Here is a 16,572-nt window from a genome sequence, read left to right as displayed (position 1 = left end):
ACGCGTCCGTCGGGACATTAAAAAGAAGGAAATTTACCGTTGTGTTTTTTCACGTCGATTGTATCTGGAGGTTATGTTATAACGCCAAGTCTATCTCGATTCACATTGAATATAACAACATATTACAGTTATCCGCAAAATATTATTGTTGTGATACTAGAAATATAACCCAATTTCGCCATAGAAAAATGAATTAATATATAATTCAGCGCTGTATTATATGTGTATCTTGGTTTTAGTGAATATCTACAGTTCACAAAAAAATTGCATCGGTGTTATGTCTCGCTTTGTGAGCAACCACATGTGGTAGATTGAGTATAATAAAATAAGTATATTTTTAATCTGATTCAAACTACTTTGAAAACTTCTTTTACTTTAAAAGCAATCTAAAATTTTCGTAAAAATCGATCAAGTAGATTTTGAATATATGAACTACAAACCTACAAATATGTATATATATATATATAATATAGGTATTAAGTATATACTTTATACAATTATAAAAGTATCTTTGATTTCTATAACCAATGATAACCCAATACATAAACAAAAAATATTTAATTTTCATGATAAAAAAGTAATTCCTGTTTGAGCCACCCTATATAATTTTTCATGTAGGTCGAAAAACCAAACTATAAACTTTCTCCGAATCTCAGTGTGCAAAATTATATGTCCATTAGATTAGTGGTTTCAAAAATTAGCGTATACTAACAAGCACACAATTATATTTATTATTTATGTATTATAAAGAAAAAAGATTATTATCATATATTTTAAGAGCACATATTGAAGACTGTGTTTATGGACAGAAAATTATACATTTATACTATAGATTTTAATATAATTTTGTTGGTACCAACCTCTATAATTATAAATATTGCAATAACACATTTTTAAAAACCTAATAAAAATAACAATATCTTCATGTAGGTATCAATACAAAATCATCCCAAATACTAAATATTCCAATAGTCTGCAGTTTTATTTTTAATATTTCGTCATAACTATTATTTTTAGTAGATTTTAAAAATTAAAGTACTACATTTTTGATTATAGTCCCCGCATAAAAAATAAAAAATATCTTATAAGTAATATAGAACTAGCATGTTAGTCAAAAGTAATCATATATTAAGTATTCAAAAACCTTTTATTTTTGTAACTCGCTTTTTTTTTCGTTTGGAAGATTAGACTTTAGAGACGAATATTATTTTACATTAAAAATGTAAAATACTGAAATGAACCCATAACCAAAAGTAAAGTAAATTCTTATTTTAAAGGTGTATTTAAACTAAATATCTTATAAGAAGTATTATACTAATATGATAGGATATAATATCTAACAAATTCTTATTACATTTGTATAGAAACTATATTTTATACAAGCAAAAATAAGACTAAAAAATTCCTTTTTCTAAATTAACTAATAATTTGTATAGTTGTTTATCACCGTTCCAAATACATTTTGATAAAACAACATTATTCTACTGATAATTTTCTATTTTAGTAAAAAAGAAAGCATTTATAGATACATATTATATTTATTTTTGTTCAACTATTAATAATTTAATTTATTCAAATCGCTTTTATCTAAAATAATCGCTGATAAAAACCAAAATAAAATATGTTTTTTTTTTTTTGTGAGTTAAAACTCATCAGCTGAATAAATGAATTATTATTGCAAATATTTCTGTGTAATAAATATATTAAAATATCAACGAAAGCTTTCTTTATGTATTTAAAAATAATACATATTCCTATTTATTTATGAGACGAAAACATAAGTGTGGGCTTCAGTATAACAATACAAAATGCCTTTGATAATATTGTCAAAAAATATTATGAAATTAATATATATACTTATAATAAACTTTTTGAAATTTAGAGGAATATCTAGTAGTAAAATTAATTTAAATGACAGTTAAATTTAAATAAAACTCGTTATAATTTTATCATTGATGTAATTTCAATCAAATATTTTGGAACCATTTTTAATCAAAATTCGAGATGAAATCTTTAAACTGTACATATAATTAATATAATTATAATTTTTTTACCAATTTAAAGTGTTAAAAAAAATGTTTATTATAAATTATTTAAGATTATTATACATAGATTTAGTGCAATCCAAATTAAATTATGGTTTAGTAGTATGGAGTGAATCCTCAGACGAAAATATATATATTATATAAACAAAAACTTAATGTCGTAATAAACTTATTATTGAGATTTATATTAAGAAAACCATATTATGGTTTTATATTTATATAATAATTTTAATATTAAAAATATAATTAATCTATATAAATTCTATTGTATTTTTAGTTAGAAATATTTATGCTTATAAACCTAAACATTATTATCACACAAGATTCAAGCATAAAGTAAACCTTAAAATATTGGTTAATAAGAAATTGTTTTGTGAAAAAAGTTTTATTAGTACTTATGTCAATCTCCTAAGGCGATCAAAATATATTATGTATCTAATTTTCACTGTAAAAGTTTGTTTTTAAATTATGTAAATTATCTAAATTCAAGTAATTAAAAATTTGTTTATTTTGTACCTTACACACAAACTGGCATTTTATTTGTAATTTATCTAATTTTTTACTTTTATATAATGTTTAGTTCTATTTTTAATCAAGTATAATTGAACGTGTATAATTGTGTTATTAACTTTCTGTTCTTTACACAATCTCGCTTATTGGGATAGCTTCATCGAAATACTCTATATCAAAATGCTTTGTACTTATTATTATTATTGAGACTGATGCTGATTTAATAAATAAATATAAGATACATGTTTTTTAATTTCAATGAAACTTCATTAAATAACGATAAAAGTATTTAAAAATATGTGTTTACAACAGCATATAAAGCAAATCAATACTAATATTATAATGAATTGTATTTTTATTTTCAATATTTATAACATTTTTGTGAACTATGTTCTAACTTAAACTTAATACTGTTTTAACGATTCCAATTATTAAGTATACTAACTATAAGAAAATATATCTAGAACAATAAATAACAGATAAAAAGTAGAACCCTGTAGAACTTCATGTCATTTGCACAACGAAGTGCAAATACATATATTAGGTGAACTGGTACATATACTTGCGTATTATAAAATGCAACGATAATAGCTTAGTGCAGTGTACTAAAGAAGTATTAAGTAATTATAAATTTTAATACTTAACAAAAATATAATAATATATTTTCTATACGAGGAAAGAAAATAGTATACATCGACCAATTGAATGTTATTTTTGGGACGTAAAAGTGACTAGACAATAAAATAATACATTTATTTCTAAAATAATAATAGAATCGTATAGATAGATACATTTTTTTTTTTTTTTTTTTAAAGCAGGTAAAAAAATTATAAATAGCTAATAACTAAGATACTTGTACTATTGTTAAAACATGAAATAAAATAAAAAAACAAATAATTTTAATAAAAATGATGTTCTTATAGATATGATGTTACTTATAATATGTCAACTAAATATTATCAATTCTCTCATACAAATAATAATCAATACATTATTTTAGTTTTCAATGTAACAAATTAAGTTACAAAAAACACACTTTTTAAAACATTTATTAAATACTATATATCAATTATAACTTATCAAATTGTTATAATAAAATGGGATACCATTAATAATATTTTTTTATTAATTAAAGTATCTTTATAATTGGAATCCCATTAACAGAAACACAAAATTAAAAATAATTTATAAAATATCTAAAAGTATCCAAAATGAAATTTTGACAGGCTATCTCATTATTTGATGCACGTATGCAAGTTTATTTGTTGATTGTTTTAGGAATTAATCAATAGTCATGTATGCTTTAAAAACGTTTCACAGATAACACGACATAGCTCTTTACTGTCACTTAAATCAGAAAAATGCTTGAAGAGTTAACAATTAATAAAATCAAAACCATTGATATGCTGTACTAAAAACGTAATCAAATATAAATTGAACCTTTTTTTTATTTCTTAAGACTTAAATATTATACAATAAAAAGTTAACTATTGATTTTTATTAAAAATAAAACAAATTATTCTATACTTATTTAAAACATATTTTACAATATTTTAATTTAATTTTTGAAAATTAGATGAAAAACTATGTTATATAAAAAGATTTATCTCAATAAATAAGAGTAGAATTTCATCCTGTAATTATCTTACATATATTTAGAATCTATGTTCAGCTCTATAATCTTACTCGTGTTTCTATTTTCACAGTCAACACCTAATAATTAGCTGACCACTAGGCTGATAAAACAAACCATAAAACAACAGTTTCCCTCTTTAATGATAGAATTTTTGAAATATAATACCTATGTTTGGTTTAAGGTAAATTAGGAAATTATTATAGATGTATATAAAAAAACAACTATGTAACTTTAAAACAAAATATCTCACGCACCGTGTCGATTATCTGTTGAAAACTTTTTATAAAACTGTGCTACTTCTTTAGTCATGCTTTTAAGTTTGTTATTATTCTACAACAGAGTTCATAGTATAGTTTAGATATAATCCACAGTGAATCTCTTTTTGAGGTAAACGATAATCTTGACCAAGCTAAAGACTTAGCTTGACAAAATGTCCATTAAGTTCATTTTGAGATTTAAACAGTGAAAATCATATAACTATATAACTACTTTAAACTTATATAGCACTAGGGATAGATATTAAAAAATATATCACGAGTTTGACCACAGTATAAATAGATGCGATATCATTATAATATGTAATATTAATATATAAAAATATTTAAATTATTTAACAATTTAGTTGTAATTATTTCAAATATAGTTTAGAACACATTATTTCATTTCTATTTATAATAACCTTTTAACGATATATCAATTATTATTTTTAAAAAATTCTATGAAAATAAAATAATTTCAATAAAAATTGTTACATGCAATCAAAATAACTTCAAACACAAAAATATTGAAACAAATATATATATTAATTAATTAACAGTTATCGTAATAATAAAATATTATATTTAATAAATCACTCTGTAGTTTTGGATAAGTTGGTAGTTTTATTAGAAAAAAGAAAAATGTTTTGAATATAGCTGTTTGAAAAATAGTAAAAATCAATTGCTTATAATGCTTATATTGAAGAAATATTGAAAAAAAAATTGAATTTCAGATGATATAATGTACAACAATGGTTGAAAGGTAAAATGAAAATATCATTAGACAATGGTTATTATTTCAACAAGTTTAGTGTACAATTCTATAACGAAAATAAAAAAAATAAACATAACAAGACAGGTTAACGGTCGGGTTTTTTTTTTACTTTACCACCTTGAAATGCCAAAAATTGACTTGTTTCCATTTTTTACTTCTACTTAGAGGCTATATCTAAAGTCTACCAATTACCAAACGTATCGAAAAATACCAGACAATAACTTGTTTCTTCAAAACAAAATCATCTAATACAATTATTATAATGATATATTTTTTTTTATTGTCAACTTTTAGCTCAATTCAAAGACAAGTACAAAAATGAATGTATAACATTGTGTAGATTTTTATTTAATTCCAATAATTGGCATGAAACTCAAGTAACAAAAATAAATTGTGTATTGCTTATAGCTTTTATGATAATTATATCAATAAACATTTATAGATTTTTTTTTTTTTTGAAATAATATACGTACAATTCATCAAATACAGAATACATAAAATTAATAATTATAATGATGTAAGAATTTAATATGTATTAAAATGTGAGATGTATATAAAATATTGTAATTATAATATTTATAGATATACATTAAACCAATTATTTAATGAAAACACAAAACATGAAAATTATCAATTTTTAGATAATATTAAATTATCTGATAATTTTACTTCAATTATTTGTATACAATTGGAAATATAAAACCTGTTAGTCTTCTGATACAAAATTTAGTATTTCTACTTATAGTCAATGTTACCATAAAAGAATCATAAACAAATTTATTGTAACTTAGGAAGTTAAATGGACATAAAAACCAAATATTATCATTGTTTTTAGTTTATTAATCACGATTCTATCAAGAAATAAAATTTATTCAATTCACTCTGGTATACTATGTTCTATAAACGTTTATTCTATATATTTATTTTAATTCATACCACTGAATATTTTAAACAAGAACTTACTTTATGAACAATATTTATCTATTTAGAGATTATTGTGCTGAGTTCAGTTGTTCGTGAAAAATGTTTAAAAATTCACATAAAATTAACTAATCAGTTTTTATTATTATAAATCAAATTTACTTATCGTACTTCAGCTTGAGTCGTAAATATTCAGAAAAAGAATGTTATTAATATTTAACGATGTAAAATTACTTTTTATTTTATTTAAATAGAAATTTTTAGCTTTGATATTAACTTATATTTTTTTGTATCAACTTGAATTAACGAATAAAAAAAATTAGTTAACTTGGTCTAGCAATGTTTATATATTATGCTTATTCATGTTTGTTTGAATGACTGTTCAAAATTTATTGAAATAACACTATGGTAGCTTATACTTGTTAAAATATTGTAAATTAAACTATAAGTCTTAGTATTGTAATGAATTACACCGGGCCAAACCACCTGATACTCGAAATTATACATCTTCTCTCGAGGGGAGTCATTGAATAAAACGAACACATTCACAACAAAAGCTTCGAAAATATTATGTACATTTTTCCATAGTCCCAAACGTCTCGTAACATAGTGTTACCAAAGGTATTATATGATAGGGATTTTCCTTTATAACAGAACATAAATTTATCTTATCCAGAGTTACTATCAACTAATCGACATACAATTTAAAATTCTTTATCACAAACACGAATAAGAAACACATTGAATAAATATTGACATAATAATAATAATACCTATCCATGCAATATTGCAATATATATTATAAATTAGCTGATTGATAAAGTGACTTTTTATAAATCATGTAAAGGAAAACATAAATACAAAATACTTACACAAATATTATCAAAATATGCTTTGAATTATGAATAACAACTTAAATGAATTTACCAACACTTGTACATTTAAAATCGTACAACTCAACAAATAATAGAATATCCTGAAAATACTGAAAAATCTTGGTAAAAATTGAATCAGTCCAAGGTTCGGAACGAAAATCTAATTTTATATAGTACGAGTATATTCTGATAAAAACTCGTTTTCAATTTTTAAAAGAATAAACCAAAGTTTTTATAAAATGGCATTTATATTTAAATGTGTTAAATAAATAAAAACTGATAAAAATCTATGTACTTGTTATTTGAATAACTACTTTTTAGTTCATTAAAAAATTAATAATTTCCAATAAAAAATTGACAATAAGTATTATGTACTTGATAAATTTCTAACAACATTTAACACATTTTTTTTTTTTATTAATTAAAAATCAAATTGAGTTTTGTCAATACCATTATGTAACTATTAAAAATTTGAAAACTCAGAAATAGATCCTATCTAAATATACCAAATAATTATTTAATAAGATGAAATAAGACACAGTGTTATAATATCACACTACATGGGTATAAAATGTTTTGATTTAATATTAGGTATAATATAATATTATACATAAAAGTGTTTTTTTTTTTTTTTTTTTTTTATTAATAAAGTAACATCAAGTTTTTGTAACTCAAATTAATTTAACCATGATAACTTCAATTTTTCTGATAACTTTTAGTTTAATATATAATATAAAATCTATGAATAACCTATATCAATCAATAAAATAACTCAAAAAAATACGTAACATAAAATATTTATTTTTTGCCTCTTTAAATTAGAGTTATCCAGATAGATTTATATTCATAACAAATATCAATAAGTACGAGTGTTATTTATATTTCGTAAATTGAGATTAACTGTAGAGACTAGAGAATAACTGTTGAACATAACACTCTTGTGTTTTTTTCTTATTATTATGTAGTATTTTCAATGTATATAATAATAAATATGAATCACAATAGTTTGCCTTAAACATACATAAACGTTAGAATATTATGCTTAATGGTCACAATCATAGAAGTAATAAATATATACATAGGTACACGACATATACAGATAGAATTTAGCGTACTCTAAGAAATGAAAATTACACACTCACACACACATCATCTCAATTAAAGTACCTAGATACAAAATGTTTAAAATGCTAATATAATAATATTTACAAGGTAATAAAATAAAAAAATTACCAAATTGCAACCAATTACTACTCTATCAATAATTAAATACTTATGACCTAATATTATAGGTATATACTAAATATCCATGTATTAATTAAGCATTTATAAAAAAATGTATCATTTTGTGCTGTATCAATATTATATAACCAATAATTAAATCTATTCGTGATGCAATCATTACAAGTTTTCAACTTTAATTTTAATATTTAAGTACATCAAAATAAATATTTATGCTGCTAGTTTATATCATAAATACAAAATATGATTTGGGAGTTTAATTAGAAAATCAAAAATTGTAGCAAACTATTTAAAATGATATTAATAAACAACTTCTTAACTTATTATGTTAAACGTTCTAACGATTTGTTGTTTTTATAACCATTTATTTATTAACGTCAATTTTTTAGTTTTTTAGTTTTATATTTAAAGTATACTCATGCTTATTTTTTTTTTTTTTTAAACACTACATTTGCATTACTAAGTGTTATTTTCAAAATTTAACCACTCAACCAAAATGTGTTAATATTTTTTTCCACCCCAATGCTTGTGAGTCTGTCTAAGGTACAAAAGAGCCGTAAACCAAGAACTTATCACGTTTTTCCATCAACATTGTCGATACACTCTCAACCTTCTTATCATCGGTGCCGTATAATATTTTCACCAGAAAGATAAGCCGTTCTATTGTCAAGCTCATTGCCCCAAATGACAATAGGCAAGGAAAATAAATAATATTAAAAAAAAGACGCGTTACCAACATCAATGATGAGAAGCCTAAGTGAGTATATATATTTTTCGTCTTTTATTGTTATTATTAGTTTACACATTTTTGTGGTTTCCAATGGTGATGTGAAAAACACGGACACAAAAGACACGCGGGGAAACACAAGTTTAACTCAAGGCTGGGAATTACTACAAAGATAGTGTCGACGGATTAAATTGAGTTTGTCCGTTGACACCACAACATCGGAAGAATGATGACATTTCAAATTTTCAACATCGTTTTCTTCGGACGCCTCGAAAACGACGGGAATAATTCGGTAAGAAAAATCGCTTATCGCCGTTAGACCAGATGGGGTCCCCTACTAGCATAACAAATTATAATTGTTATTTGTCCCAGTTGAATGATTGTCTGTCCAATTTACCGGTTCAAACATTAAATTTAAAAAATCTCAACAAATATATCGATTATCATCAACTAAAAGATATATAAAAACCTTTATAGTTCAAATTAAAATAAATATCTTCCAAACGTAAAACCAAAATATAATTTACATTCAATTTCTTTTTCTTATAAGATAATATTTATATAGACAGAACTTAAATTATAAATATCGAAAATATCGAAAATATCCTTACAAAATTCTAATAAATTTATTTTCATCTAATTATGAAAAAAATTAAAATATTTTCGTAGTTTCATTTATAATACTAAATATAGTATAATTTATCTAATTTATTAAAAAAAGCTTATCTACCCATAGTTAAAACAAATAAAATAAAAAATATAATCCAAAAACACAACAAGTTATTTAATACATTACATTAGAACTTATTAGCATACATATAGAGACGATAACAAATTATAATAGTTAACATATTTGTGCACATACTCGAATCTTATGAATATAATATTATGAACGAACATTTAAGAATGAATAAATATAAATAACTAGCTGACCCGGCAAACGTTGTTTTGCCAAAAAGTGTTTTTAAATATTAAGTGGACCCGGCGAACTTAACGCCTTCTGATAAACTTTAGAGTGATAATAAAACATATAGTTCAAGAATTTATTGATTTATTTGAATTGAAACAGAAATCAGTTAAATATTAAAAAGTATTTGTGGTACGGGTGTTTAGAGTTTTCCAAAATTTTTTTTTCGTAATAACCTTCTCCTGGAAATTACGAACAATTTAAAAAAAAATTGATCCAAATCAGCCAAGCCGTTCTCAATTGATGAATTGTTATACATTTTTGGCTCAATTTGTATATATATATAGATTATTTTTATAACAGTTTTGAGAATATTCATCTTTAAAAAAAATAAATTGTGAACATTTAAAAAAACACAAGACTTATAAATACAATCTATATGTATTAATCATTTAACATAGATATTACAGACGAAATTGTTTTCAGATTTTCTTACTACCCTGAAAAGTAAAATTTGTTACCAACTATGAAATACAATAAATAGGGAAACATCGCAGTATCGTAGTACTCAGTATGTTAAATGAATCCTACTATACGTACTTAACTAAGATTTTAATTTTTTTCTTAAATATTAACTAAAATTTAAATGTTTAATTTAAATGCATGATAATATACGTAAATAGATAATTGAAAAAGGCCTATTAAAAAAAATAGTATTTTTTTTAAACTTTTGATGTATAAAATTAAAAAAATATATTTTTAATATTTAGAATACATTTTTTAATTTACTGAATATATATTAATAAACCATTTTACATTATTCATAAATATGTTTTAAGTTTAAAAAATGAATAGTTTGTTATTTTTCTAAAAACATAAAATAATAAGATGCTGGTGTCATGTTAAAATATTTTAATTATATTGATTTTATTTTGTTAAATAAATATATTTTTTTTTTTTTAAACATTGGACAAAAAAACTTTCTGTAAATATTTATAAATGCATCTTGGGTATTTCGAAATTAACATAGATTTTACACAAACATTATATATCTAATATAATATCACTGTAAGTGTACCATAAACAATAATGACAATTTGTTGTTTAATATTTCTCGAACACCACTTAATAATTGAAATAATAAGGCATTTTCGTTATAATTATTCTAACGCTTATTTTTCTAATTTTTATTGCCTACGGAAAACAATGTACGATAAATTGATAAATGTTAGTAGACAATATAGTCATTTGGAGTTTCTAATAAGATCTACTGATACTTTTATACATATTATTTTTGATGTAAGAAATTTATTATATTTAAACAAAAAAAAAAATTTTTAAAATGATTTTCCAAACTATAAACTGAATAAGACTGTATTTGTTTTTATATTAGGTAATAATAATATATTTTATACAATTTGTGATTTTTTTACTGAAAAACAATAAATTATACAAAACATAACGTAATATTACCTAACACAAACGACTATTTTCTAAGTTATATATTTTATGTTTGGATATACCTACTAAACTTGATGGGAGGTATAAAACAATATTATAATATATTTACCGATCAAAATCTCTAATTATTACGATAAGTTATTGATAGATGAAAAAAAAAATGACGTGGGTCAATATTCCTACATCTATGCCAATTTAACTGCATAGAGGACTGTATATCTCCACAAAATGTATATTATTTACGATATAATTTGATTATATTATTACTCGGGTTCGTCATCGTTGTATCGATGCATACAGCACAATAATACAATAAGAGTTTCGTCTATTTATTCACGACATGAAATCATCATAGTTTACGTGCATTAAGAAATACTATTCAAACAGGTACTGTACCTCAGAATCTCCATGATGTGTGATATCTGCGCGACTTAAACCACGTGACGTGACAAAAATTCAAATAGCGGAGCGCATTACCGACTAGCACACTATTGAGACAGCCGGGCGTCACTGCAGGCGGTTAAGTACAACTTGCCGAGGTGGCCTCCGACGACGACGGAGCGAGCGCCGCCTACACATAAACACGCCCTCGCGCCGCCGATTAATCTCGAGAACCTACGGAATAGAGTTGCATCCTAGAAATACCTAAGATAAGGCAAAATTTAAAAAAAAAAGTTTTTTTAACTATTACTTTTTATTATTCATTTTTTTTCAACACGTTTGATACGAACATTTTCCGAATCATTTTATACAGTATTAAGATTCATTTATATTTAGCAAAAAAAATCAAAAAAAATATATATATATATATATGAATAATAAACAAGTATAAAATCATGGCTTATAGACATTTTTTTTTAAATAAATGTACAGACCAAAATATAATATATTCTTTCAAAAACTTAACTCTTTATATTTCTAATAAACTTTTAATCACAATAAAACCACGTATACTTCTAAATTAAAAAATTGTTACCAAATAGAGTTAAATACATTATAATAATATTTAAAATGTAAAATATTTATCGTGACGCATATCATATTATTGAATGTAATGTGTACATCAAACAAATTAAATTAGTTATTAGTTATTTCACAATAACGTGGCATTATCTATAACACCATTATCAGTAGTTAAGTTACTTACATTCAAAATCACTGGATGTGAACAATTTTCAAAAAAATAAAGTAATAACTTTATTACCATGACGTAATTTAAATTAGAAAATTTAAAGCATCTTATTGCCTAAATGAAATATTTTTCAATTGTGTACATTGAACATTAAAAGTCGCAATGTTAGACATACGTAAAACCAACTAATTAATAAACTTAAACATTTAAATTAAGTCAGTAACATAATAATATATCCTTTAATAAACAAATAATCTTAACTTTATGAATTAATTTCAAGTGTATATATTTGTATGATATTTATTTAGATTAACAAAAATAGTATGCCCAATTTTTATATAATTTTTGACTAAACAAAAACATAAGAACTAAAATATTTTTAAAATATCACACACAATTTTCAAAATAATTCTTTGTGCTATAAAAATAATTACCCCTTAAAATTCCAAGATTTCTCCCTTATATGAGAAAATTGGACTTTTGGGTATACTAATCAAAGTTTTCCTTCTTATCGTGTAAATCACCTAAGTTTATAACAAAAAATAAAAACTCCAAAAAAAAAAACTGAAAACTAATTAATTAAACAAACTGTTGTAAAAATCTACCTACAAATACCACCCTCACACAAATCTATCTGATATGTATCTATCATAATTATTTTAATTCGTTGTTACACGGATTAGTTTGTTAGGTTGTTATAGTTTTAAGAATTTGATTGATTAATTAAGTCCAAAGATATAAGAAAAAACACTAAGAGCTTAATATTACAAGCAATTTTTTTTTCATAAAACTTTGACAGTTTAATTAAAGGACATTGTTTTATATTCTATTTCTTGAACTTCACAAAATACATATAGATAAAATAATTAAAATACTCTCTTACTAATAATTTTTCCAATATTTAAAAAATCATACTTCAATGATAATGATAATAAAGTTTTAAAATCATCTTGAAAAATTTAGTTATTAAAATGATAATAATTCTTAGGAAGTTGTATTAGGGTTTAATTCATTTCAAAGAATAAAGCGTCTAGGTAACTTTAATTAATTTAATTATTTTTTTTTACTAAAGCTTTTAAGTATTTAGGATGTAATAAAAAGTACCACAAATATTTAACAGTTTCCATTATTATTATGTATTTATAAAAATTTTAATCATAATTCATGATTTACTTAAAAAAATTTAAGATAAACACAAATAAAGAATTTCTATCCTAAAAAATGAAAATTTGAATGAATACGTTTTAATCAATTATTCTTTGAAAGTTCAAATTTTAAAATAATTTTAGTTAATATTATATTCTTTAATTTTTTTTAATTAAATTTTTTTTTACTAAAATATAATAGTTTTAAATAAAAAAAAATATACGTTGATTTAAGTTAAGTGTTATAATATGACTAGTTCAAGTTGACAATAAGCTGGTTATCATTCTGACTAAATATTTTTAGTAATTATATTCTTAATCTACGCGTTGGTTGGCGTGTCGTATATGTAATTTCGGTTTCAACGTCTTTAATCATATATAATCATGGAAAAACTGCAGTTTAATAGTGAACAATACCTATTTTAGAAGTTCAATGTTAGAGTAACATACATTATGAATATGGTATTGCTTATATCAAAATGAATAACTTATAAATAATAACTAAATAACTCTTTTTAGTTTTTTGGAAATCAAATATCATTATTGAGACATTTTTATTGGACCAATTTGAAGTAATAAAGGACGGACTTAATAAAACCACTAATCCGAAGAAAATATAACAAAATACACAATATTTGGCATAACATAATTAAGTAAGATCAATTATTTCATGATTATATTTTGATAGATATATACTGTATAATTATTACCAATTTGTGTTTTGTTTGTCCTATTTATTTTAATAAATCATTTAAACTACTAAATATATTATATACATATATATAAATACACACTCGATACAAGAGATACCAGAATAATTACCAAAAAAATAATTTGAAAAAACTATTATTAATCTTATCTAAGTAACTGCGGCATAGTTGATAACACAAATGAGATTCGTCACTAATGTTAGTATATTTTATACAAGAAATATGATAATGAGATAATTTCATGATAAGAAAACCAAGACTCAAGAGTCCTTTTTTTGGCTTTCGCCAACTCCCTCAATAAACCCTATTTGTATAATTTTAATTGTTCTATTACGTTACCATATAATATAATATATGTCAATAAGCATATTATATTAGTTATTACCAAATTATTTATTTAATTACAAAATAAAAAATTTATAATCACCAATGAGTTCCTTACAATTTATTACAGTCTTAATTAAATATGTGAATATAATAAAATTTTAGACACAGAGTACATAACGTGTCGTTCTAAATGAAATATTGGTTAAATGCAATACAGTTTTAAAAATTTTATAACAACTCATTTTAATCAACTCTGATTGCTTGCGGATGATGTTTAAAAATTCAAAAATTATAATTTTATTGGTTACTCGATAACCCATAGGTATATGGTTAGTATAATATGATATAATCGCGCATATGATTAATATTTGTATAATATAAACGATCATGCATTTGAACGTATTTTTTAAAACTATTTTTATGCATAATATTATTTATTTATTAAATGAAAAAAGTTTACAAATTTATATCTACTTTATTTTATTTCATAATATACTATGCTTTATTATATTTTGTTTTTTAATTTATTCATTCCATATTCACTCCAAAAATCATGGGTCACTAATCGGAAAAATTAATACACACTGGGTAAATAGTTTCAACATTTTGATAACTGTTGCATACACACAGAAATTTATATCTATTTGATATTTATGTATAATATATATATAGTATTTGTATGAGTGGAAAAGTTGTGAGTATTCGGGAAAAGAGAGAAGAAGAGATAGGGATTGAGAGAGATCATTTTGATGATATTTTTGTTAATCACAATTCACGATCCGTGAGTATCCACGTAACGTTGTCCATTATAAATACGAGTATTTACAGTGCAAACATTTTATAACATACACGCGCGGCATGCGCACGCATCGTATAAATATAAAATAATAATTAAAGATCCATAACGGCATATTCATAATGTAGCCATAACGACAAGTTATGATTATATATATATATATATAATATATATCCAAATATCGGTTTAATACCGTAGGTTTAACGCGGTACCTAAACTAGCTCTAATACTAAAATAGGTAGGTAGTAGATACTTATTATATTATAAATAGTATATAGAAATATACCAAAAAAATTCTCTAGGTCAGCTCATAAACTGTGTGAAAACAAATGGCTTTCTATCTTTTCTACGTACCTAAAAATATATTTTTATATATATTATTTGCATACCGGAACCGATAAAACAGTAACAGCGAAGCTTTCAATCACTTAACCGAGATCACACACCCCTTTCCAGTTTCCAAAGCTCATTAACAAACTCTTTACTATACACTCTACGACCGCTCTTTGATTTTTTGACCGCTGTCGATGTGCTTGTTCGACACTAACAATATGACCATTGCTTGACGTACCCGCAGTCACAACTAGTGCTAGTCTGCATAGATACTACACGGTAGATAACCAACCAAACGTATAAAAAAATACTTTTTCTTCTATTTCATATTTGAATACCTATTTATTTAACCATCAACAAAACATAGTATCATTTTATTTTATTTAAGTTTTTTATCATTTATCCTAGAAAAAAAACTGATCATAAATATATTATATTATTATACAATCATAATACTACACTAACTGTCCTACACTTAAATCATTAATTCAAAAATAAGATGTTTGTGATGATTTAACTACTTGATTACTAAGCGATATTATACAAAAATATACCTACTACATAATACACAATATATTTATCATAAACGTAAAACGATGGTAGATCAATACATAAATATTAGATTTGTATGCTTATTTTTTTTTACCCCTTGACAATTGGTAGTTTCTATTTTTAAAACTAATATGATTTTTGTCAAAATTTATTCATACCATTAAACAAATCGTTATATATACTGAAAACAGTTAAAACACGACTGTTATGAATGGGTGCCA

At 23.2% G+C, this 16,572-nt stretch overlaps 1 protein-coding gene across 2 annotated transcripts in view; it reads right to left on the bottom strand.

The window, feature by feature from the left end:
* Nucleotides 1-11,857, bottom strand: part of LOC112603877 (lachesin-like) — an 83,812-nt gene extending 71,955 nt beyond the window's left edge. For both annotated transcript variants that reach the window (XM_025352674.1, XM_025352675.1), the window contains exon 1: nucleotides 11,753-11,857. The gene's annotated coding sequence lies outside the window, so the exon portion shown is untranslated. The remainder of the gene's footprint in view (nucleotides 1-11,752) is intronic.
* Nucleotides 11,858-16,572: the final 4,715 nt, after the last annotated feature.

Source organism: Melanaphis sacchari, unplaced genomic scaffold, assembly GCF_002803265.2.
Source record: "Melanaphis sacchari strain LSU unplaced genomic scaffold, SCAv2.0 Contig112_pilon_pilon, whole genome shotgun sequence".
In the NCBI taxonomy this organism is placed as follows: domain Eukaryota; kingdom Metazoa; phylum Arthropoda; class Insecta; order Hemiptera; family Aphididae; genus Melanaphis; species Melanaphis sacchari.
Note: the sequence above shows the minus strand (reverse complement) of the source record. Positions and strands in the feature narration are given on the sequence as shown.